Here is a 27,500-nt window from a genome sequence, read left to right as displayed (position 1 = left end):
TAACGTGGTAAATTTCATAAATTTTCATTGAAAACTATTGGAGTTAGAACAAAAATATCGATTGGCATATAATTCTTGTGCGGTGTATATATATATATATATATATAAATATATATATATATATATATATATATATATATAAGGAAAAATGAGAAAACAAAAAGAAAGATAAATAGAAACACAAGCAGAGAGAGAGAGAGAGAGAGAGAGAGAGAGAGAGAGAGCGAAACATACGATAGCAGTGAGCACAGTCCTCCTCAACGAACCAGTAATAAAAATTGAACATACGAATGAAAAGTACAATCATTCACACATGTTTCCACCGCTCGGACATATTTCAAATGAACTACGAAAATGTTATTTTTATATTTTAAACACATCTTGAGTATATTCTAAATATCTTACACTTTAAATACTTTCTGAAGAGGACACTTCACAAAACGTCTGAAACACCTTAAAGACGATTTCAATGATTTAAAAACATTATTACAATGATCTACACATAATTTACAATGAAAAACCAAAACACGGAATAATAAAATAATGTTAAAAAATACACATTGTTGGTGACCCCCCCCACCTTATTTAAATATACATCTTTCTCTCGCTGGAATTTTGTAACCCATTATATATATATATATATATATATATATATATATATATATATATAATAGACATACACAGAAAACTTTGGACAAATATGGTCAAATAGTCCCCAAAAATGGAGGGGTTTTATTATCTCTAGACGAACCCCTGGGGCACACACAAGAGTTATCCTGAAGTAATAGCAAACAAAATTATATAGATATTCAGTTAGTTACAACTATTCAAAAGGTTTTATAAAAATCCAAAGCATCAAACTATTAAAGTGTCAATTTTAGCGATTTTAACACGAGAGACACTCCTAGGGGTCCACCGGAGTTTTCCCGGAAAATTCGTTCTGCTACTTTTTTTTACCTATATCATGTTTAATGTTTGTGCAAAATTTCAAAAAGTTCCAAGGTGTAGTTATTGAGAAAAATACGGACAGACAATACGACAAACGTCAAACGGACAAAATTACAGACCCACGCTCCGTTATTATTATATATTATTAATATGCTAATACATTCGATATACAGAAAATATCTTTTTTTAATGTAGATATTCTGTTTGGTCATTCTAATTATTTCGGTGTGATGAATGTATGTTGTTGTGAGCCTCCGTTGAGAAGAAGAAATGCCCGGCTAAGTTCAACCTGGCCTACCTAATGTTCCTGGAGATAGGTATTTCATGAATTAATGTTCACATTTTATGTGATTATCTTGGAGGCATGTATTTCATAAAGTAATGTTCACATGTTAGGTGATTCTCTTGGAGATAGGTATTTCATAAATTAATGTCCACATCTTATGTTATGTTCTTGAAGACAGGTATTTCATAAATTAATGGGGATATATGTGATATTCTTGGAGGTATGTATTTCATAAATGAATGATAACATCTTATGTTATGTACTTGGAAGCAGGTATTTCATAAATTAATGTTCACATTACATGTGACGTACGTGGAGTCATGTATTTCAATTAATATTCATATGTGTGATTGTCTTGGAAGCATGTATTTCATAAAGTAATGTTCACATTTTATGTGATGTTCTCAGAGGCATGTATATCATAAAACTGTAAAGTATATAGCTGCTGTAACCGAATATAAGTTAGGCGAAGTCAAAATAGTAACCATTCTACACACAGGCACACACAGGCACACATAGACACACACACGCGCACACCCACATTTACACACGCATATATATATACATATATATATATATGTCTGTGTGTATGCGTATGTGTGTTCGTGTGTCTCTGTGCGTGTCTCTGTGTGTATAATGGTTAATATTTTGACTCTTCGCCTAACTTGTTTTCGGCCACATCAGCTATATTTTAAAATGATTGGATTTGGATATCATATGTACAATAGGAGATAATAAATGAAGATTTTTTAAATATAAAATAAAAGTAAGGAAAGATGTCATATATATATATATATATATATATATATATATATATATATATATATATATATATACACACACTTAATCGGTATGGGTAAGAATAGTGGAATAAAGATAGGGAGACAGTTTTGAAAACCGATTTATCATAATTTTATGTTGGTTTTCGACTACTTTTTTGTATTTGAAGAATTAAGATAAAAAGTAAGTCCCCCCCAAAAAAAAATATTTGTATGCGTGAAAAAAAAGGTTATGAAAAATGTTTTTACGGCGAGCTATTAAATTTAAATAAAATTTTAAGTTAAATAAATTCTTTGTTAAAGACTTTTGAAAGATAAATATTACTTTTCTGGTCTATTAAAAAGATTATTGGTAAAATAAAGCCCCAAAAAATTTATTAAAAAAACACCCTCTTTATACAAAAATAGCTTAATTTCCTTAAAAAGAGAAATATTAACGCTTTTCTAGCCCTCGTCGCGCAGATTATACGGAAGTACAAACTCTTAGTCAGTCGGAAGGCTGTCTGAAAAACGTAAGATAGTTAAAGGAAGGTAGGGGTGCTGTTTTTTTCATACCGTCCATCCGTGTATTCATATCGTGAAAGTTTGTATAACTTATACTTTTTAAATTTAATTATTTTTCTATGTCCCTGCTTTTAAATTAATTTTGTTTTTATTTTTCAAGATTATATAAAAAATTATGTTAAGACAAAAGTTTCACATTCATGCAAAGGAAATATTCGAAACTTACATAAAAACATTTTCCGAAATCTGTAATCTAAAAAAAAGTAAAGAAGTTTTTCAATGATAAATATTTGAGTGAAAATATTTAAGAAACAATGCTTAATTCAATGATGATATCGGAAGTTCGAAAATGTATTTTTCTTCGAGTTATATCGAATTCATTAATACGGAAGCTAGTGGTGTCTTCGTAATGTCCTGTAAAAATTAAATATTTTTTAATTGTTACAATTACGATGCTTTATTTTCATAAAAAAGCACACACAAATATATGCATTTTTTGCTACTGCAAACCATAACCTTAGTAAATGTGTTTTTTTATGTAAAGAAAACAATAGCTTTCCACTAAGATTTGAATAAAATTAATGTATTTATTATATTCCGTGATCATTATTTTATACATACTGATAATTTCATTGAAATTGTTTAATCGAATTTTGGATGAATTTTAAGTAAAGGGAGGGTCAAAATCTTTATATAGTTTGAGCATCGACATTCATTTTTCACGTACCTATCACTTAAGGTGTAAAGCTTAATATCTATCCCAAGTCGAGGACAATTTATGCTGAAAAATAAATTATAAGATTTTTTTTAAATATCAGTTCAAGACAAATAAAACACACATATATATTATGTACATATTTATATACATACATATACATTATATGTTTGTGGGCCTCCGTTTAGGAAAGCCGAACAAGCTTATTTATCCAATATGTGGCGTCGATAATTTATTAACCTTGAGTATTGCGTGTTTTCCATAATAACATTATTAATATAGTTGTCATCACACTAAAACTATTTCACTTAACACTCTTGACATTTTATGACCTTCATAAAGTAAAGGCTCGACAAAGGGTCATTTATTATGTGGGAAGTCCAAAGTTTTTTTTTTGCCGTTACACCTAGTTTAAACAAAATGACCACATCCTTTTTGGCACACCCTTTACCAGAGAAACGCGTAACAAGATTGCTTTTCTTTTTTTTTTGTAAAGAAATATGCATTTATTTTCTTTCGATTGTGACTTACTCATAACGAAGAGAATAAGCAATGCAATGGTTATCTTTATGTAGGTGGATCATTCTACGGTAATCGCTCTATATTGGCTATACACGCAGGAAGACCTCGTTTTACAGGAAGTGGGAGTAATTTGAAATGAAGGTACTTATTTTAGTACGCACACATATATGCACACAAATAAAGAGAAGGGGCGGAGAGCGAGAACTTGAATTCCTGATGCTGTTTTTCTTGAAAATTTGACATTTCCTCACGTTTTTACTAAATCAACCGATAAGATGATATCAATAATTAGATGGAACATTCGAGTAACTATATACCTTATATAGACATCAAATATTAGCTTAAAGAACGGGCATCCTTGATTTCTGAGAACTCCGAAGTAAATGTAATAACCCAGAAATGTATTATTTTATATTTATACCTAATTATTTACATACTTTTTTTTCATAGTGTTTCATATTTTTGCACTCATCAGTGCAAGAAGTAACGATTTCTACTAGTCGGGAGATTTGCTCCCAGCTACAAAGCAACTTTGTCTCTATTTGTTAGAGGAAATACCCCTAGGCCACTATAAACCGCTACAAGTGGTAAGTTAAATTAGCAATTTAAAATGACAAATATAGGCATAACGTTTAGATATCCAATACTAACCAGATGACCGATAATCGTGATCGAGCACAAGGCTTGTATTCTAATAATAAACGCTTGTTTCACACTACCATATTTTTATTGTCATCGAAATCGGTGAAATCACAGTTTTTAATCAAACCGATTGCCTGATTTAGTCGGGGACCAATCGCGGTTCATATGCGTCCCTGCAGTGGTTTGGTCTACAATACAGTGATATCTACGTTGCACTGTAGAGAGCTTACTATCGATTTCATAATTATATATATATATATATATATATATATAACTACCTCATTTACTCACATAAAATTAATATACGAAAGTATAGATTTATGCGTAAACTTTAAGTATTTATTTCAAAAGTGCTCAATACCTAGGTAGAGCTAGTTAGTAATTTATAATATATATATGGCGATTAAGCTACACTGAATATTTCGCGTTTCATCCACTCTAGGATTCGTCAGGCTTATATATATGTGTGTATGTGTGTGTGTATGTGTGTGTGTGGATCAATTAAAGTTTCTAATGAAAATTGCATATATCATATATCGAAGAACCTACTACTGATTTTACATGTCTAACTTAACTGCTTGTACGATGACAATGGCGTGAATTTAAGTTTAAACTGGAAAGGGCAAGTATAATGGGTTAATTGTGCTTTAAATAGAAATATGCATTTCGAACGCGGCACTGTCATAACAAAAAATCTACTGTTAGGTTTATATGTCCGGTCTTTCGGTTTGTGTGGTATTAACACTTCTCAACGGCACTGTGTGGTATTAAAATTTCTCAAATGCACTTGTGTGGTATTAAAACTTCCCAAAGGAGCTTGTGATTTTCAACTGTGTAAGGTGTTAACTTTACTCAAAATCGCCTGTTCCTTCTTGATTAGGATAATTAGATAATCAATTAATGATACTAATCTAACACATTACGATTACGTCTAGTGACATATGGCCGAGTGGTCCTAGACGTTGTATCAAAGTTTACAGCTACCCAGAGGTGCTGAGTTCAATCCTGAACGAAGGCAGTGAAAAAGTAACATTCAAAACAGAGAATCAGCAACTATGTCCCAGAGCCTAGCTGGAGTGCGAACACGGTACCCGCGTAATAATAATAAAGGGTTGGGTTCGAGACTCCTAACAAACGGTTCCCCAGTTCGATACAAAACACCTGATGAAGGCCGGAGGGCAAAACGGCCGAAACGTAGTGACGATAACAACCAAGATGAGGAAGTCAGTCCGACAATCTCAATCAATGAAAACACCTCATCTCAAAAATACAGACAATTACTATATATATATATATATATATATATATATATATATATATATATATATAAATTTACAGCGAAGGACGAAAAAATTGTCGCCCTAATGAAAGCAACACTACAACTTATTTTAAACTTTTCTTGCAAAATCAATTCAGAACACTTGATTATGTAATAGAGCTGCCCTATTCAATTTAGCAACCTCATCTCCATACGTGTATGGAATTGGAAACATAGCTTTTCTACAAGTGTCGACATAAGCTACGCGAATACTCGGCTGATAGCGGCGATCAGACTGGCTTGGGTGTTGTGGGAGGTCATCTTAGTGATTTTCTCGACGTATGATCAAAAGAAGTAGTTCAGTGCGTTCAGATGGTGGGATTGGGTGGGGAGTGATAGAAGAGTAAAACGTCGCATGAAGCTAAACCTTGTGGGCCGGCTGGCATACTTAGGGTCTACAAGCTGCCACCTGATTGCACCAGGGGATTACCACATTGTTTGTACACTTTGGTGTATATTTTCGGGCTGACTTCTGAAGACGTGATGTAGCATAATTTGGCCCTAACTTGAAACCACACAAAAACTATTACGGTGGGTTGTCCAATTGTAATGAAATAGGCAGACCAGAGCAAGTTATCTGTATAACTTTGCAGCTATTATATATCTATCGATCAAGCTATCTATCCATCCTGATTAATCTATCTATCTATCTATCTATCTATCCATCTATCTTACTGGAGAGGGAACTAAGAGATGAATATGATGCTGTTTTCATAAAACCTGTCAAACTATAACAAGGCTAGATCATAGACAAGTTTACCGGAATATCTTAACAGCTGATCGGAACTACGTGTGAATCATGTGAATCAGGTTAACTGGGGATAGCTTAGAGTAAGAATTTGGACAAGGTGAAGAGAATTGGGGTTAATGATTGTCTCCGCCTCCTTTAGAAGGAGGTGACGTGTCTCTCAATGGAGACTGTTAAAGACCACAAGAAAAGAACTCCTTTTCCATGTTCATCTGCGTCGACATCTGAAAAACGTGAATAAAAAAAACTAAAACAAATTATCGTTTTGTGATTGAATGTATTCCGTCCAACAGGTCCCAGACCCTCTAAGAAGATAAATTTCAGATGGACCAGATATGTCGGATAAATGACACCCCCACTCCCACACACGCATATAAATTTAGACGATCACAGAACATAAAACGTGTATATATACATCACACACCATAGACGAATACGGTTCAGGAAGTGAAGAACCACTAAAGACATTAGTAACACATTAATTACACGTCACAAACAAACATGAAACGTAAACACCCGTTTAGATGGGTGCCGTTCATGTTAGCATAACGTAACAGTGCGTTGAGCTGTGGCCTCAAGCGTTGGACCATCCGTATTTGAATTTTGAGAGTGCTAGCAATCTTCCTTTTGTCATAACTTGGATCGGTAAAGAGTTGTACAGTAGTGCATTCCGATCCTGCTCAATGACCATTGTGTCACATTCAGACATGACAGAAGACTCCTAATGCTTTTGGGATTTGTGCACAATTGACCAACTAGTATATGTTCTGCAATAAAAAAACGGAAATGGAATTATATCGTCTTTTCTAAGACGACATTTTATCGTTTCACTCCGTATGCCATCTTATTTGTATTTATACGCACTTAATTTCGCACAATTCTTTCGTTATTTTTCGGTTCACTTGACGTAGATTATAACACGACGAAATCAATTCTTTTTCAAAATTCTTCTGTACATAAATCTACTCATAAGTCAAACGGTAAAAATACCAAATTGTACTCATCGACTCTTGCAACGATGTATTCATATTTATAAGTTCCTATAATTGTTAATTCATGAATACAAAATTACAAAGCGAATGACACATCAATATGAACTAGCAATGATAAAAATCTATTTACCCGCGCAAAAACCTATCTTCAACACATAAATATTCTTTACCGTATATGAAAAAAAACAAGATGCAAGTCCTAATTAGCAATACAAATTAATTATTATATCGTTTATGAATATATCACATCAATTATGTGACTCTGATAGGCTTTACTATTTAGGATTAATATAGAATTTAGAATATTAGAAAAAAGTTATTTAACGTCTATTATGTTTACTAACTACGGTCTTTGCATTGGATACTCTTTCATTAAATATCATTTCAATAATAATTCAGGCGATGTCTTTTCTTCATTCATTCAATCTCTTCTCCACAAAAGACACGTTGCCAGCCTATTTTCACAGCAAGTTCGTATCTGAACTTCTTTCAATCGTATTCGTTAACTCGTTAAACAAAAACCACTACCAACATGTTTTCCTAGCTATCAGTGTTTAAATCTAAACACAAGTTCTATGAACAAAGCTTCTTTCTAAGAACTGCTCTCATTTGGAATTATGTTCTACTAGTGTGCTTCCTAGATAACTAAAACATGCTTGTGCTCGAGTCCACTGGGAACGGGTTATTGCTATTCTGCCCGCTTAAATAAGTAAATTACTCCCAATGTTCATCAAAACGAGTACTGAGCTGTTGTTTCATTAACCAGCTTATCCTAAATGGCGTCTTGGCTTTATTAAGTGGTGGCTCCCCTGTGAAAACAAATGCCAATTCTTGAATGATCCTATAAAAGTCTCAAAGTGTCTGCCATAGTTTTCTACTTGTTTTTTCCGTGAGTATAATTTCCAGCTTTCTATTTCTTAAATAAATATCAGGGTCATCAGTTGTTTATAATGGAGTCATTGCTTATCACAACCTTAAGATCACTTAAGAGTTAATGAGTGTCAGGTAAGATAATGGTAGAAACTGGATATAAGTTTATTATATATAAAATTGTTTAAGTTAAAATTGAAAATTACAATGTTTTCGTAAACTGCGAAAGACTTCCGCGGCTTTGTATTACATAGACGAGTAAGTTCGGTGAAAATTACCCTTTCTTTTGGATTTCTTTTAGTTTAAGGCACAGTTCGAGAGTAAGCGAAATTGCTTATAAAGGGTGTAGCTAAAACTTGGTTTAATTTAAGGTACAGTTAGAGAGTAAGTGGCATGTCTATTAGTGATTTTTAAGACTTTTATATTCATTACAAAAATGTAGTAATACGAGAAACGTTCATGATTATGAGAAAATGGCAATAGTTTTATAAATAATTTCTACATTTTAGTATATTTTCAACTAAACACATTAGCACATATCCATGTTTAATGGAACAGTTCACAAAATAATGAGCACCAATGATCATTAGATATTTGCATGTGTGTATATAAAAGCCAAGTACGTCCAAGGATGGAATACTCTTGCCATATCTGGGCAGGAGCTGCTAAAAACAGCCTATCCTGCCTTGACAGAGTACAAAATAGACTTCGTGGCTTAGTTGGGGATGCCCTTTTCTCTACCCTGCAACCTCTCTCCCACAGAAGAGACGTTGCGAGCCTATCCTTGTTTTATCGTTATTTCCATGGCAGGTGCTCGTTTGAACTCCAATCTCTGGCCCCCCTCGCCAATCTTTCACGAAAAACACCCGTCTAGCTGAATCCACTGTGAAAAATTTCCCCCACTCTATATCTGTGCCTAAATCAAAACGCGGATTCCATGAACAAAGCGTCTTTCTTAGAACTGCACGCCTATGGAACTCTGTTCCGTCTGCCTGCTTCCCAGCGGACTACAACTTGGATGTCTTCCAGTGCAACGTTAACAAATTCCTAATGAACCGCCCCCTTAAGTAAACACTTCATGAAATCTCCACACTAACGTAATGTACTTGCAACAACCCTTATCCCTGAGTGGCTTCCAGGCCTTGATAAGTGGTGATCACTGTGTAAAAAAAAATAAAATAAACATTACTATTTTATTCATAAGATTCTATTTAAATGAAGTTATTCAGCATTAGTGTAAGTGTAACATATAGGGTTTGATGAAAATTTATATGAAATAAGTAACAGATTATAATTTTCAAAACATTTTATATTTTCGTAAACAATTGAACAAACCTAGTGTTATGAAAGTTAAAAAACACTTGAAGCATTTACTCTTATCTTTTCACTGACATACTGAAGAAAAAAGAAAACGTAGTGGGCAATATTCTGCAAAAGACGATCTAAGTTATTGTGAAAACAAATACTCTTTTAACATGCCTCGTAATTTTAAAGCTGTAGCCAACGATACTAAACAGAATTTGATGAAATTTAGCCCTGTAGTTTTTTAAACGTCCACATTTTATAATCGCGTAATTTAATTTAATGCCAATACTAAGAGTTTTGCTCATTGGAGTAATAGTTCGAAAATGGGGTTTCCTAAAGTTAAGGGTCCTATGTTTTTCAACCCCAAAAGTTGAAAGGTCAAAATAATAGAAGCGGGAACATTAAAACGACCGAAAATTTATTCTCTAAGATATACTTTCTACAGAGTCAAAACCATTCTCAATGCATTTGTGCCAGGAGTAAAAGATGGCTGTACACAGGCGTCCGGAGTGAGCATGAGGGTCGCTTCAAAAGTAAAACTTTCTTTCTTAACTCAAAACTGTGGAATGGCCTGGGAGGGTGGACCTCCTAGGTATTACCCAGGCGGTGTACCTCAGTCTAACAGGCGCTGGGGCGGTTCCCGGCCCCTCACCTGTTGGGCTGAGTGTCAAGTGACGAATCCTTGACTTGTACTACCCTGTCTCCCTGCAGCCGAAGCCGCGAGGAGACACGTCCCATCATAAAGAAATTATAATGGGGTAGTTATTTAATTGCCGCCCACATCGGCAGTATTTGGCACAAGGCCTGGAAAGTGGGAACCCCGCAGGCTCCCCTGAAGGAGGGGCACTCCTGCAATTTTAAAAATTGCCCGAGTAACCCCGTCGGCATTCCCCGGTCGGGGCGCCTCAGGCAGCAAGCTATAAACTTGCCCCACCGGAAAGCCCGGTGGCAAGGCCTGGGAGGGTGGACCTCCTAGGTATTACCCAGGCGGTGTACCTCAGTCCAACAGGTGCTGGGCCGGTTCCCGGCTCCTCACCTGTTGGGCTAAGTGTCAAGTGACGAATCCTTGACTTGTACTACCATGCCTCCCTGCAGCTGAAGCCGCTAAGAGACACATCCCATCACAATGGAGGTGTAATGGGGTATTTTTCGTAGACATTTTGTAAACATTGTTTTTAGAAAATAAAAAAAATAATACTTCTATTATGTTTTAAACGACTGTAATAGTTTATTTCGGAAGTATATTTCATAAAGAAAATTGACAACCCACTTTAAAAACAGAAATTACGAGTTTTATATATTTTATTCGCAGTTTTTTGTTGGGGGTGTCAAAAATTCCGCCATTTGCACGATTCATGTTTTGGATCAACCGGATCATGTGACTCTTCTGGCGGCCATGTTGTAAGCCCTAACGGTATTTTTGGAGATTTTGGACGATTTTATTTATAACTTCGCGTTAGGACAATTAACCAACGAAAAGCCTCCGACCTCCTTATAAAAATATCGAATTTTGAATTCACCTCAGTTCGCTGTTAGTCTCCTTCTCGACAAGACTGAATCATTGCTGATCCATATTACATTAATTCCTCATCTAATGTCTCCATCTTTGTTCTAGAGAACTACTCAATACTCGAGATCGTGACTGCGCAGATTCTTCGCCGAGTTGATTTCCTACCTTCACCTTTGTTCAACATAATGTCTCAAAACTTAATACATATGCCTAACATCAATCGGAATTTTATATTAAACTCATGACCACGGGCTACTTTTGTAAAAGCTACACCATGTTCCCCCTAAAATATAAGTTTATCAATTACTTGTCGTTCTATTTATTCATTTTAATTCAGTGTATCGCTTAAGATATTCCCATGAGATTCTTTATCCATTTTATGAACCTATATCAGCAACTGGTTTGTGACCTTCATAAGTCGTATTTTTTAGTACAGATAACTGAAAAACTATATACACTTAGTTGAACAATTATAAATTATGCATAAAAATATATGAATGTAAATTGTGAATTTATATATTTTATGTTTCAGATTTGCGTTAATATTGTAAATGTAGTAACTGATATCCTTTTCTCATTCCTTAAAATATTCTGCCATATCGCTATTTTTATTGCAAGTGATTGGGTAAGCTTTAATCTATGCCACCCCTGCAAAACATTCACAACAAGCACTCGCCTTGCTACAATATTTTCAAATTACCCCTAACCCTCCGGTTATGCCTTAATCAAAACGCAGACAAAACTTATCTACTAACGTTTTCCTTTGTGGAAATCTGTACTGCAGGTCTGCTTTTCTGCTGACTACATCATGATTGTCTTCAAGTCTTCTGTAAACAAGAACTTTTTTAGCCGTCCCCTTTACTCGTCAAATTCTACACAATTACCACCTCTACCGATTTCATTGGCCAACTTGTTACTTCTTATCGTTCTGTGGCCTTCAGGCCTTGATAAAAGGTTTTCCTTTTGTAAAAGAGGTAAATGTTTTTTCGACAGTTTGGCACGTACACAGCTTAGTGTTTCTAATCTAGCGTTTAGCTACTAAATCTAATGTCAATTGCCTGGTTCCCTCCGGTAATTTAGGATCGGTCGTACATTAAAACAAGTGACACCTGTTCTTTTTTTCAATCCCTTAGATTTATCTGTATTTCTCTCTTTTATTTTTGCTTTTCTAGACCCCTATTATCTTTCAAACTATCTGCTTATCTTTTCAATCCTTCGCTAAAAAATAGAAAATGTTTGCCACCTTCCTTTCTTCTCATTCAAGGCAGTTAATGGAACGCATATAATTTATCCACACCCCCATCGTGTTCCCCTCCCTGTTTCTTTCTCGTGTGATGTCGTGTCATGGCTTGTCGACTTAACGTGATGGCCAGTCATTGGGAAGCTTTCGTCTTTGACATTCCACAAGCCTACGTCATATTCGACACGGCCAAATCTTGCAGCTCAATCCCGATTTTTTATTTATAGAGTTCAATCGGAGTTCAAGCTCAGTCATCCCTTGTACTTCCTTTTTTCACGAAGGGGAAGGGGGTGAGGGTGATAGTGAAGGAAGGGCTAGCAGGTAACACTGATTGTTGGCAAAGATATATTTTTCAGCTTTATAAAAGTCACGTGAAGACGTCTTGTTAAAAGTGTCAAGGACCCGTCGCACATCATCTCTAGAGTAAAAAAGAAAATTATGTATGTAGACATGCATGTCTGTCAGTCGTTCTGCATTTCTATCTCTCTCTCTCTCTCTCTCTCTTTCTCTATTTCTCTCACTCTAAATACATGTATATATGTACATATGTATATGTGTATACATATATATTAGGAGGTGTATTTAATAAAAAAAACAAGGAAATGGTGCTCAATACATTAATAGAGCTAATTATATATTTATTATTATTTCAACCTCTGTTGCATTAACTTAATACATTACAAGTTGTTTCAATAAACGAGATAAAGATTACTTGTTCAAATATTCAGATGGTTTAAGTAAAGATTTTAAACCATCTGAAGATATGAACAGGTAATCTTTATCCCATTTATTGAAACAGCTTGTAATGAATTTAGTTAATGCAATAGAGGATGAAGTAGTAATAGGACACACACACACACACACACACACGCACACACACACACACACATATATATATATACTAGCAAAAGTACTCGTCGTTGACTGTGTTCATAAACAGAAAATGGACTCTGATTTATGAAAGTATGGTAGGTTATGACAAAGGGTTGTAAAGAGATAGCTTCGATTTAGGGGGTATCGAAACCAAAGCAAAATATGATGAAAGTAAAAATAAAATAGATAAACCCCATAATTTATTATACCATACCTGTGCACACTGAAACACTTTTCACAATATTCTGTGGATCTATATTAAAAATCCTTGTTAAACTTTGTGACATATTTCCATTCTATGGAGGTCAGGCGCGAACGAACACCCCATAATTTTATTATACTATATTTCTTCAAACTGAAACATAATTTTTTTTTACATTGGGATCACCACTTATCAATGCTCGAATGCCACTCAGGGATAAGAGTTATTGCGTGTACAGTAATCAATAAGATAGTACTGTAGTAATCATTAGTAGTGGGGGTTTTGATAGTCTTACTTAAGGGGGCAGTTTGTCAGAAGTTTTAATAATTATCAAAGTATACTTACGAAGATGGATATGAAACGTCTTTATTAAAGTTTGTGCCTATTTCTATTCTATGGAGGCATGGCGCGAACACAGACCACACAATTTTATTATACCATCCCTATTTAAGTTGAACACATAGTTATCAAAGTATTCTCATGTACATCTATATCAAAAACACTTGTAAACGTTTTTTTTATTTTTATTTTTGTAATTTCTACACTTTGTGGACCAGGCGCAAACGCAGACCCTACAATTTTAATGAACGACCGTTCTGTCAGATCAAACATACCCGTTCCTGTGTCTCGATACATCTTTCATCATTATATGTAATCAGTTTTTAAAATAGTAAACCATATAGGAACCGCCTATTCGTGATCAGGCACACCCACAGACATTCAGTTTATATATATATATATATATATATATATATATATATATATATACTGAACTGGGCCGATTTTTATGAAATTTAGCACGAAGGTACTTTATGTGCTTGACAGTCGACTTGGATCGTTTTTTTTTTTTGTCGGAATGTCTTTGACAATATAGATAATTGAGAATCACGATAATTAGATTAGATAAAGAACAAAAAACTTCATCAAAAGTGCATTTGAGAAATTTTAACATCACAAGTATATTTGATAAATTTTATAACCATACTGAAAGGCCGGCATATAAAATCAACACTGTGTTCTTTGATATGAAAGAGGAACGTTCAAAATAAATATTTCTGTTTAGAGCACAATTGTACTATGCTACTTGATTTTTCATATTTAACTTTAATTTTATTTATAAAATCCACAGAAATATCATATTATGCTATGTAGACAACAAGGAATTGTGTACTAAGTCACTGAGGGGAACCATGTGAAGTTTCAAATCAGTGCATCTACTCGAGCAAGCAATCAATCGATTATCTCGAAAAATAAATGCTTTCACCGATTTAGATGGTCGCAAAATATGTGAGTGTGAAACATTCGGTGATCATCATTCATTCCGTGCAACATAGGATCTCTCTTCTTATATATATATATATATATATATATATATATATATATATATATATACATATATATATATATCGAATGCGTTCCTGTCATATCAAAAAGCCAACTGTTGATTATATATATATATATATATATTCTTATATATATATATATATATATATATATATATATATATATATATATATATATATATATATATCGAATGCGTTCCTGTCATATCAAAAAGCCAACTGTTGATTATATATGCCAAACTTAATGCTCGTGTGGCTTTATAACTTCTAAAATTCACTTGTAATAAAAATAATGAATAAGGTGTTAAATTTCGTCAACATCGCCTATTCCTTCTTTCATCGATATCTCTTGATCATCGATACTTATCGAAAACATTCTAATGCAACACTGGTCTGAGATCACTGCCATATATATAAAGTATAATTATATAAAATTTAATAAAAATCGGCCCAGCTTCTGCAGACTCTATAAGAAACGGACACACGGAAAGTTGATTTTATATACTACTAATAAAAGAAATTGTATATATATATATATATATATATATATATATATATATATATATATATATATATATTTGTAGTCATCGACATACAGTCCTGTTTCATTGTATCACAACTTATCAGCGCCGCTAGACTAGCACCTCTCCCAAGCCAAGGATCGAACCTAGGACCGTCGTTTTGACAGTCGGCAGCTCTACCCCTCGGCCACAGAAACAAAGCCCGCAATTAACCCGTCCGGATGGGTGTTTAAATAGACAAATAACCCGTCCGAATCCCTATTTAAACACACATCCGCCCACCACTTGTATATATATATATATATATATATATATATATATATATATATATATAGTAAGTTATGAAAGTATATATAGCACTTAAGCTATAGAAAATATTCCGCGTTTCATCATCGCTGTGTTCAAAGTGATAATCCGAACAATTCTGTGTAACTTACATGCCATATACACGTGCATAACATACTACATATAGCATATTAAGCACTGTTGAAGTAAATACTGGAAATCGATACATGAAATAATAGACTTTTGCTTTTTATACGGGTGTATATATATGTGTGTGTATATATATATATATATATATACATATATATATATACACACAGATATATTAGTAATTTATAAAATATATATGGCGATTACGCTACACTGAATATTCCGCATTATATCCACTCTAGTACTCCTCAGGTATTCAGTGTAGCTTAATCGCCATATATATTTTATAAATTACTAACTAGCTCTACCTAAGTATTGAGCACTTTTGGAGTAAATACTTAAAGTTTACGCATAAATTTATACTTTCGTATATTAATTTTATGTGAGTAAATTAAGTAGTTATATATTTATATATATATATATATATATATATTTGTGTGTGTGTGCGTGTGTTTGTGTGTATAGTTTATTGTTATACGTGTTTTGTACTCAAGCCGATTAATATGTACGAAAGGGTCTCTGTTTCACAAATTACTTTTTCATACTGGAAACAGACGTTTACACACTTTCGTTCCAGAATGATTTCTATGAATACTTTTCATTTAAAAGAAATCTACATGAAATAAGGTACCTAATTTGCATATGTATTAAAGAAAATCTATTTTAATAATAATCTCCCTATTCTTCCTTTACTTATGTCAGTTTTTTTAATATAGCATATTTCAATTGCATCGTAATGGGCTACTAATAGGAACGAGACTTCCCGGGATATTATGTAGGGTGTTGAGCAGCAGGATCCGCAATCACATTACCCTTGAACTTCCGCATGTCAGTACATACAGGGAAGCACTGCCTTGGGACGGAATTCCAAATTCTAGCAATTCAAGAAAAGAAGATATTTCATTAGAATACTTTACAGCATCTAAGGATCTCTACAGTGTAGGAGTGTGGTTTTGCTGTTTGGATTTGTCGGTTTGACGTCGAGGGGATACCAGTGCTTGGAGTTCGACCCAGCACTTACCATTAAAGTACTTGTAAAACCGGCACAGAGATGTCACATATCCCAATGAGGCAAACGTTGGAGTTTTTCAGACAGCGCGGAACTTATTAGGTTGGCAAGTTTTTTCTTAAAACTCTATCCGCGGAGAAACTAGTGGCGGATACACAATAGATGCGACAACAATATTCTATGTACGGCTAAATATTGGCTCTGTAAAGTGTGAGTAACCTTCTACTATGGTAGAGAGAGCCTACCTTTCTCTCTATAGCCTTGTTAATTATCTCAATGTATTTGCTCCAGTTCGCGCTGTTTGTGAATGTTAAATCTAAGTGCTTAAGGGAAGTACTTTCAAGTAGTGTTTCATTAGCCATGGAAATCAGTAGTTGAGTGTACTTCTTGTAATTATTAAAGGAACCCTACTTAGTTTTGGCGGCAGTTAAATGTTACCATCCAGTTTCGGCCCAATTCCACTGCAGCCTGAACGTCTTCTTTTAGTTTTAATTATTTTATTAGATATGTATTCATTAGTTTTCTCCTCGAGCCTGTTATAGAGCGTAGTGTCATAAAAAATACCATCACAGAGCCAATTTTATCATAGAGGTTGTTTATGAATATCAGGAATAATAACGGTCCGTAAATTGACCCCTGTCACATCCCGCCATATATATCATTTTGTTCAGATGTACGACCATCAATGACACCTGAGAATATTCTATTATGAAAGAAGGGTTGTACTATGCTAAGTGTCCATTAATACCATCAACTTTAATTCTGATTAGAAGACCATCGTGGAAAACCCTGTCTAATGCCTTAGATATCTAGGACTATTGACGTAGCCTCCCTTGCCTTATTCAGTGCGTGGTGTATACATTCGGAGATTACAGTTAGAATATTTGCAGTGGAAAAGGCTTGTCTAAATCAGAAAGAACTTTATTATATATGATGTGGCGAACTATTGCTTCGTTGATTGAGTGACTCAAACAGTTTTGTCAAAATAATACGGACGATGATTTAATGATTCGAATGTTTGAAAACTCGTGAAACAGAAGCAATTTTAAAGCAGTCTGGAAAGCAAGATTCGGTAGGCATTTCTGGAAGAGTTTGGAGAGTACCGGAACAACTTCAGTGAATATTTTTTTTCAAAGTAAAGCAGTGATAATGTTACAGGGAAAGGTTGTTCCGTTTCCATGTAAATAAGAAGAATATTAAATAAGTGGAAATCAGATTCGGATAAGCCTAGAATCGAACCCTGTTGGCAAAGTTAAGAAATGGAATGCGAGAAATTAAGCCTATTGTTAATTCTGAATATTAAATATGTCGGTAAAAGAATGAACAATGAAAATTTAAAAAAATATTGTTAAAAATAAGTTAGGTTAAAAAATAAGATAGGAGAGGATTCTTTTGTGTGCAGACGTGTGTTTTGGACAAACACATGCATAACCACGTACAGTTAGTAACGTTTGAAAAACACACTTCTGACGCCAAAGACGAAGGATAATTCTCCATATATTTCTATCGGTTCGGCAATTATAGAGTCAGTCTGCTAGTCAGTCATTTTGTCAGAGAGAGAGAGAGAGAGAGAGAGAGAGAGACAGAGAGAGAGAGAGAGAGTTGAGAGTCAGTCAGTTGGTAGTCAGTGGTAAGCTGACCCTTTGGAAGTGAATTCCTGACGTCATCGACCGGCTGATCCGAAAAATAAAGAGGTCATCATCATGTTTTGTACGTGTTGTCTCGTGTCATCATTCAGTTACAACAGAAAAGGTAATTGTTATTATCATTATCTATAATGAACATTGTGTAACCCTTTGAGGATTATGCACCTCCCCTCCTCTGTGTTAAAAACTTGTATACATCTCCAGTCAGTATCTGTATGAATTCCTAAGCATCCCAGAACATAACTGTATAAATGTCTTCTCTCCCTCATCATTGTTATATATTTCCCTGTCATGTCCTTAATATGTACCCCTATGCAGCAATATGATCGACTCCACATGCTTGTCTAGGTATTTAATAACATCACGAAAAAGGGAAAACGTGATTTTCAGATCATCGCGTGTGTCTTTAGTCAGCAAAAGGGAAATTTGTGAGGGGGTAGTTTGTTGAACCTGAAGTGATGTTTGAGGCAAACGGACTGGCAAACAGATTTTCCTTTTCGGTTTCCCTGCTGCGAATCGCCATGATATTAATTGTTTGCAGCAAGAGATTTGTGTTCAATATTCTATAAAGAAATATTATTCAAAGTTAATTTATTTTAATTTAGTTCATATTAAGGTTAAATTATTTTTACTTGTTATTAACCACATCAGTTGCTTTAAAAATATTAGTTTATCCAAGCTATGAGAGTTATTGCCCGTTTAATATTCTTAGATCAAAATGGATGTGTTCTAAGTCATCAAACATCCAACTTGTTCTCCAATTCAGAAAATCGTAAGAAGTTTTAATGTTCAGTGTATCTTAAATTATATGTGACTAAACTTTCCGCCCGCCAATATTTATCTTACCTGGCAACATGGAATATGTATAGATTATATATATATATATATATATATATATATATATATATATATATATATATATATATATATATGACTTTTAAAAGTTTATTTTTGAAATGTCGTTACTTTAAATGTTTACTGTTTTCATTTAACGGGTCTAGATTGTTATTTTAAAACCAGTCAGCGTGTTTTTTTTAGTTAAGCTCAATGTGTCTATTTAATAGAAACAGAGCATATATAGTGAAAAATTTTGTTGAAAATTCAAAGACACACGTTTTCCTTTTAAACCTTCGTTTATTTCCTGGATTTTTTCCATTACATCTGTTTCATTGATGAGTTGGCAATTTTACGATTTATGTTTTCATAAAAATATCCAGTCCCCACCAACTTCTTCAGATGTTTATCCATTAGATTTTTACAAGAAAAGGTATATTTTTAACATGCTGGACATCGTATTCGGTTAAAAGATTTCCAAATCCCTGCTTCCTCACTTCCTCCATCTTTTGGTGTTATGTAAAGATAGTTTTTCGTTTTAACCCGTACTTTCGTGTTTTCATTTTTTATTTATTAATTATTTATTTTTGTTTTAATTTTCCCTTTCTTCCTATTTGTTTTTTCCAATTATCATATAATTTTATATAATTTTATTCCTATATTTATGCATGTTTATTTTAATATTGTATTTTGGCTTGGTGTTTGAATTCGTATTATATTACCCGATGTAGGGGAGGTCACTCTCGTGGTATCATTTTTTATATCTAGGATTACCTCCCTTGCATTTTTTTCCTAATCTGCTCTAGTGCGTGAAATTAAATGTATGTTTCTGTGCAAACACCTGTGGATTACATCTAGCCATTTGTTTAATAATTTTTCTTTTGATATTAGTATATGGTAAGATTCTAATATACATAGGTTGCATCTTTTCGATTTGCTAGGTTTATATTTTTCCCCTTATCAATTATTGGCCATCTTAATTTATATTCAGTTTTATTTTTCTTTAATTCCTTAATCCATACTGCTAAAGTGGTTGAGTTTTTCTTTGTTTTTTTTCCGGTTGTTTTCGCTATTACTATTGATTCTGTTTCTATTTTCGTCATAGTAGTTGTGGTGGTCACTATTGTTATGATCCTTTCTACCGTTGTTTTCATTTTTATTCACATTGTTGTTGTTTTCGTTATTTGTGGTGTTCTTTTCTTTCTCAGTTTCATTTTTAAACGATGGTAGGTGATTACGATATCTGTCCTTAAAGCAAGTTCCGGTGTTCCCCAGATATATATATATATATATAGTCAGATAATGAAGAATAAGTATGTCAGTGGAAATACATCGCAGGTGAGCTTCCCTAAAGTCCTCGCTTTGAGAGAAACGAAGAGAAATAAACGGCGTTCATTGACTTAGTTAGTATACAAAAAACAGCACCGAGTGTTTCATATGATGGTACCTCGCCGCACTGCTAATAAGACCAAAAAAGAGTGAGAAAGTCGGGCGATAATCAGAGCCTTCTTGCTATTTAACTAATGTTAGGATTGATAACCACATAATATTATCAAGTCTCTAGCTCAATCAGATTTTTCAACCAACAATCTCTCTTCCGCAGTGTTTCGTATTAGGTCAATATTATTAGATTTTACATCAAACTTTTCTTCTGAGATGGACATTCCGATATGATTTTCGATCACCTAAAGGGTAATCCCATGCTCGGGCATTACACCACGTATTTCTGCGCGTCCGCTTGCGAAAAGATAATAAGTTTATAATCGAAATATATTTTACGGTCTCTTTCAGAAAAAAAAAGATCTGTTACTCTTTCATAATATGTAAAATGTTATTATAATTTACGCGTTGAGATTGACTCCATTTGTTTATATTAATTATTATATTTTAAACCGTGTTAAACAAAGAATTAAAAAGATAAATAAGTAATAATTTTTGCATGAGTAAAATAAAAAGGATACGAGGGGAACATTAAGTAAACACTTATCTACAACTTTTGGTGCCATTTTTAAAAAATAAATAAAATTTTATTGGCTAAACAACACAATTTTGTCTAAGGTTTATATTTCGTGCAATCTTTCATAGAGCCGACTGAATTTAGAAGACAAAGATGTCAAATTAACATTATGTGAGATGAGGTTGTGCGTTATCTAATACATATCCAGAAGGATTGCATTTTCTTTATATATATAACGAACTAACTATCGACACATGACGTAAAAAGTCCAGATTAATTCGAGATTAATTAAATATAGTTAACATATTAATAAACAAAAATAAATAAAAACAGCAATTTAGGAAAATTGAAGTAAGTACTGAACTACTTACTCGTGTGCATGTTTACTTATAATCACTTTTGATTGATCAAAGAACTCGATTCGGCATTATATTTTAATTTATATAATAATTTGAATGTAGAAATTACCCTCTGGACAAAAGTACCGCAGATTTGTAACAACAGATGCCACATACACATTTAATATGCCTAGACTATTAGATACTATATTATGTAATTTTAGACACATTTAGTCGTTATGATAAAATCTTAGATGTCATCTGAGAGGAAACATCATCACAATTACAACCATCTTTAGAGGAATTAGTTCCTATTTATTCCTATAAATAACAAGTCCTCTTGACGCTCCCGCTAATCACCGGGAAATATTCTGCACTTGGAACAGATATGGGGTTGCACCCTTCGTAACTTGATCGTAAACTCATTAACATAACACACTCTTTCCATTTTCCATTACAAAAATATAAAGTTCCCCCGATTAATTCCGCTTCTTCTGATTGGACGAACTTTGCCCATTCCTATATTCTGGAATAATGGTATTAGCATACTGAAGAAACGCTAATTTACCATTCAAACATGGCGTCGCAATGATACCTACGTTTACCCTATCAGTAAATTGCTCGCTCGCTTCGTACATTTATTTCAGTAATTAATTACCTTTTTGTAACATAGTTACGCTTTTTTTAGACAATTCATTTATATATACTTTATTTAAACTGCGAAATCTACTTGATTCTCTCACTGCATATTTTCTTCTGAACTCTCTCTCTCTCTATCCTTCTCTCTCTATCCTTCTCTCTCTTGATACCTACTTTTGCCCTAGTAGTACATTGCTCGCTCTGTCGCTCGCTTCGTAAATTTAAAAACACAGATGATAAAGATTTACTGTTATAAAATTTCACAGAAAACGGGATTGTAAATTTCTAGTTTATCGATTTTTGAATAAACCAGACGTTCCATTTATATATATATATATATATATATATATATATATATATACATATATATATATATATATATATATATATATATATATATATATATATATATATATATATATATACGGTGTTTGTTCACAACGTTTACCTTCATTTTCATTTAACTAGAAACTAAAACGTTGAAGAACTAGTTATACGGGAGTAGTACCATTCGAACAAGTAAACATGACTTTTTCTACGCATTCCCCAATATTCTCAATGCATATGTGCAAGCGATAGACGATCAATCGGCCTTAGAAACTCACATCTGTGGAAAATCTGAAATCAACCAATCCATCTCTTCACGTGCTGAAATCAACTACACTGCCTTCGTAAACGTTTAATAAAGGCCAGTGACTGTTGATTGTTCATTTATTGCATGTAGGAATTCAATGATGTATCTCTACTCCTGAGATGGAATTGCTTTCTTAGAGTCTAAAATATCATCAATATCTGTAACCGAGTGATAAAACTCTGAGGCCATTAATGCATAAGTAAGGTCATGTGAACAATGCAATTTGGAACCCAATTTGATCTATTTGGGCTGAATAAAAATAGGAAGAATTCCTTTTAGAACGTCCCAGATAGGTGCTGCAATGTTCACGTTTATGTTATTCACAAGTAAATAGCTATACACACAAACACACACACAAATATAAACACACACACACACGTATATATATATATATATATATATATATATATATATATATATATATACACACACGTGATAAAGCACTATGCGTAGATATACATACCACTGTACGTGTTTAGTCATATTTTTACTACCTTTATCTCTCGCTTGATCGATCAATAATATTTTCCCACGCTAACACCTAAAACATTAAACGCTAACATTAAAGAATAATTCAATGTCCAGATCGTAAGAGAAAGAAGGTTTCATTGCTTTACAATATAATATTATCGCAATTATTACCGTTTGTCCAGCTGAGGAAAGATTTAAAGTAGACATGAAAGAAACAAACAGAAAGCACATCGGGATTACATCACTTTTGAAAAGGTTAAAGACATTTACAACGAAGTTGGCATGACCGTATCTCTCTAATATAAAAAAGAAATCAGCGAATAACACACACGCACACACACACTCATGTACATATATGTTTATATATATATATATATATATATATATATATATATATATATATATATATATATAACTATATAGGTTCCTCCTACATGTAAGTAGACATCGCACCTGCACAGGTATGCAGGTGGCGTGAGAAATCTTTCCACGTACGAATCTGTTCACCTCTGACCTGCTTATACACACACACACACACACACACACACACACACACACACACACACACACCAGATACGCCCACAATACCCTGTAAAGTTTTACTAGTGAATCATCTGATATGTGTGTGTGTATGTTTGTGTGCGAGTGTGTGAAATATGTTTTGTGTACGTGTGTGTAAATATGTATACATAAGACATGTATCTATATTTAAAGTGAGAATATATATATATATATATATATATATATATATATATATATATATATATATGGGGAGGGAGATTTAAGGGTTTCTCAGCGTCGGTGGTGAAAAGACAGAAATTTGGTTTGGGATATACTAAAGGTACTCAGCCATTTTTTACCGCTTTGTAATACGTACTCTCTGTCGGCCCTTGAATTGTTCTCGTAAATGATAGTACTGTTTACATAGATGTCGACGAATGAAATAAATCGTCGCTTTATTTGGAACTTTTTATTATGTCACATATTCTTTAATGCGTATATTTGCCAGGTAGTTTTTTTTTTGTATGAGCGTCGTTTTTCTATAATTACTGGTATTCTTTCTAGGAATCTTGTTTCTTTTCCTGTCGTATTTAAGATCCTGTTATTTGCTTACATTTTAACTATCAGCTCCGTGGATTCTAGCATCATTATTTACATAACAACTATTAAAATTTCCAAAACCAAACTCCTATCCTTACATCAAAATTTCCAAAACCAAACTCCTATCCTTACATCATCAACGCTCTGATCCCCAGCTGGCATCAATTGTGATGGATGGCTCTCGTCTGGGTGAGGCCCCGTGTTTTGACAAGCTTCTGGGTTTGACCTTTACTCATGATCTGAAATGGAACACGTACATCAAGTCTGTTGCCAAGGTCGCAGGAAAGATGGTGGGATCCTTCTACCGCTCCAGAAGATATCTCACTACTGATACAATTCTCTATCTATATAAAAGCCAAGTACGGCCAAGGATGGAATACTGTTGCCATATCTGGGCAGGAGCTGCCAAAAAGATCCTATCATGCCTTGACAGAGTACAAAATAGACTTCGTGGTTTAGTGGGGGATGCCCTTTTCTCTACCCTGCAACCCCTCTCCCACAGAAGAGACGTTGCGAGCCTATCCTTGTTTTATCGTTATTTTCATGGCAGGTGCTCGTCTGAACTCCAATCCCTGGTCCCCCCTCGCCAATCTTTCACGAAAAACACCCGTCTAGCTGAATCCACTGTGAAAAAATTCCCCCACTCTATATCTGTGCCTAAATCAAAACGCGGATTTCATGAGCAAAGCTTCTTTCTTAGAACTGCACGCCTGTGGAACTCTGTTCCGTCTGCCTGCTTCCCTCCGGACTACAACTTGGATGTCTTCAAGTCTAATGTTTACAAATTCCTAATGAACCGCCCCCCTAATTAAACACTTCATAAAATCTCCTCACTAACGTGATGTACTTGCAATAACCCTTATCCCTGAGTGGCTTCCAGGCCTTGATAAGTGGTGATCACTGTGTAAAAAAAAAAAAAAAAAAAGAAAAAGGTTGCTTTATTGTACTATATCAGTACGTTAGACTTTCTAAATACGTAAATGTAGGAATTGCATAGTCATAATCGATTGTGTATGACTTATTTCAGGTTTTTCTTCTGGTATATTTTCCCAGGATTTGTTGCTGCATTCGATATTAAACTTTTTCCAAATAGTCCAATGGAGCTATTTACACATTCCAATGTGTCGCATTGTATATAATTGTAATTGTCCTCCAGTAAAATCTTACACCCCGATGTTAGGTGGCTTACACATCCTACGTCTGCGTACAAGAACTCGCACTTGCACTTAAAAACATTGTCCATCAAGAATTGATCTTGGGCAGCCATTATAATCCTTTTTTCCGATAGGAGTGAGACAATCTACTTTTTAACCAGTCTATAGCGCTTTTTTTTATTTATAGTTCAATGTGAATTTACCCTGAAAATACTTGACGTGCTAATAGATATTCTATTTTTGTAAATTTTGCACACACACACACACCCACACACACACACATATATACATATATATATGTATATGTCTATCTCTATATATAAAAATGTAAATCTTGTTTCGTTTGTAATTAGTCTAAATAACCACTGGACGGATAGCTTCCACATTTTGTATAATATGTTTACTGTACCCATGCGTGTTTCTATATATCTCTTTAATTATAACATTATATTTAATTTTTCTATAATAAATAGGTGGTTTTCTTTGTACGGATTGCCCATTTGTTTATTTGGAGATAATTATTTCACACCGCGTGCCATCACGTGACATCACTAATCGAAACCTTTATATACCAAATTGACTTTTTTCGTTTAAAAATGGAATTATTTCTCTTTCGTTAATATATATATATTTTAATATTTCGTGTTTTATATATATAAAGCACAATTGTTGAATGTTATTCTCTTGATTATATTTGTTTGGGAGAAGCACAATTAAAAAAACAAAGATTAAAACGGAGCGAAATTTAAATCTCCATTCAATTTTTACAACAATCCTTCGCAAGTGTTATCGTAAGTTAACGATCAACCCATAAAAATCTGGTAACTGAGTGTCAAATCTGCTTAAAATATTGTAAAAATAAAATAGAACCTCTCCTTAACATACTGGCAAAAATTTGGTTCCGTCCTTCCCTTGAGTGTTCTAATAAGAGGGATTGATTTACTTGGATCTGTATTAGAAGCTGAGCAAAATTATTTAATTGTTGAATTTATTGCATTTTGGTTAAATTTGTTAGTTTGCAATCACTAAAAGTCCACACAAAAATTGAACAAAAGATAAAATTAAAAAGAATGGTACTCATGCAGAATTTACCCCCCCCACCGGATTCCAATTAATTTAGGATTCGACCGGCCATCGTGGTGACCGACTTCAGCCGATCGTTGTCCAAATGTTTAAACACTAATCAAATTCTTAAAGATGAAAGAGGAAAACATCTAAATTTCATTCGTTTCTTTTTCATTTCTTTATCTCTCTCTTTCCTCCCCCCTCTCTCTCTACCCCTTCTCTCCATATATACGTATATGCATACATCAATAACTTGCACTTATATCAATTGCCTCTCTTTCTCCTTGTTTCGGTCTATATAATAATTTCTGGGTTTATACGTGCACACAACTATATATATATATATATATATATATATATATATATATATTTATATATATATATATATATATCCTGAATTCTGCTAAATCCTACCCTCTTATGAGAAGGAAAGTATTTTCGAAACTCGCCGGATTAAGGTCTATCCACTTATTTAGTGTTTCCTTTACAAATTAAATGTTTTTTTAACTCTTTTTCAAAGTGATTTTAACATGTTTTATTAACTATTTGCTCTTATATATATATATATATATATATATATATATATATATATATATATATATATATATATATATATATATACGCACACACGCAGATGGAGGTAGAGAGGAAAGATAGAAAGATAGAGAGAGAGACATATATCAGGATAGATTGATAGATAGAAAGGGGAGAGAGAAAGAGGGAGGGATCAAGATAGATAGAAAGGCAGATTGATAGACAGATAGAAAGAGAGAGACATAGATCAAAATAAATAGATTTGTAGATACATAGATAGATAGATGGAAAGATAGATAGATAAGATAGATAGATAGATACGTATGTGACACTATACTCTTTATTGAAATCTTGATTGTGATGGC

Source organism: Euprymna scolopes, chromosome 8 (genome assembly GCF_053919585.1).
Source record: "Euprymna scolopes isolate OS-2025 chromosome 8, ASM5391958v1, whole genome shotgun sequence".
Classification (NCBI taxonomy): domain Eukaryota; kingdom Metazoa; phylum Mollusca; class Cephalopoda; order Sepiida; family Sepiolidae; genus Euprymna; species Euprymna scolopes.
Note: the sequence above shows the minus strand (reverse complement) of the source record.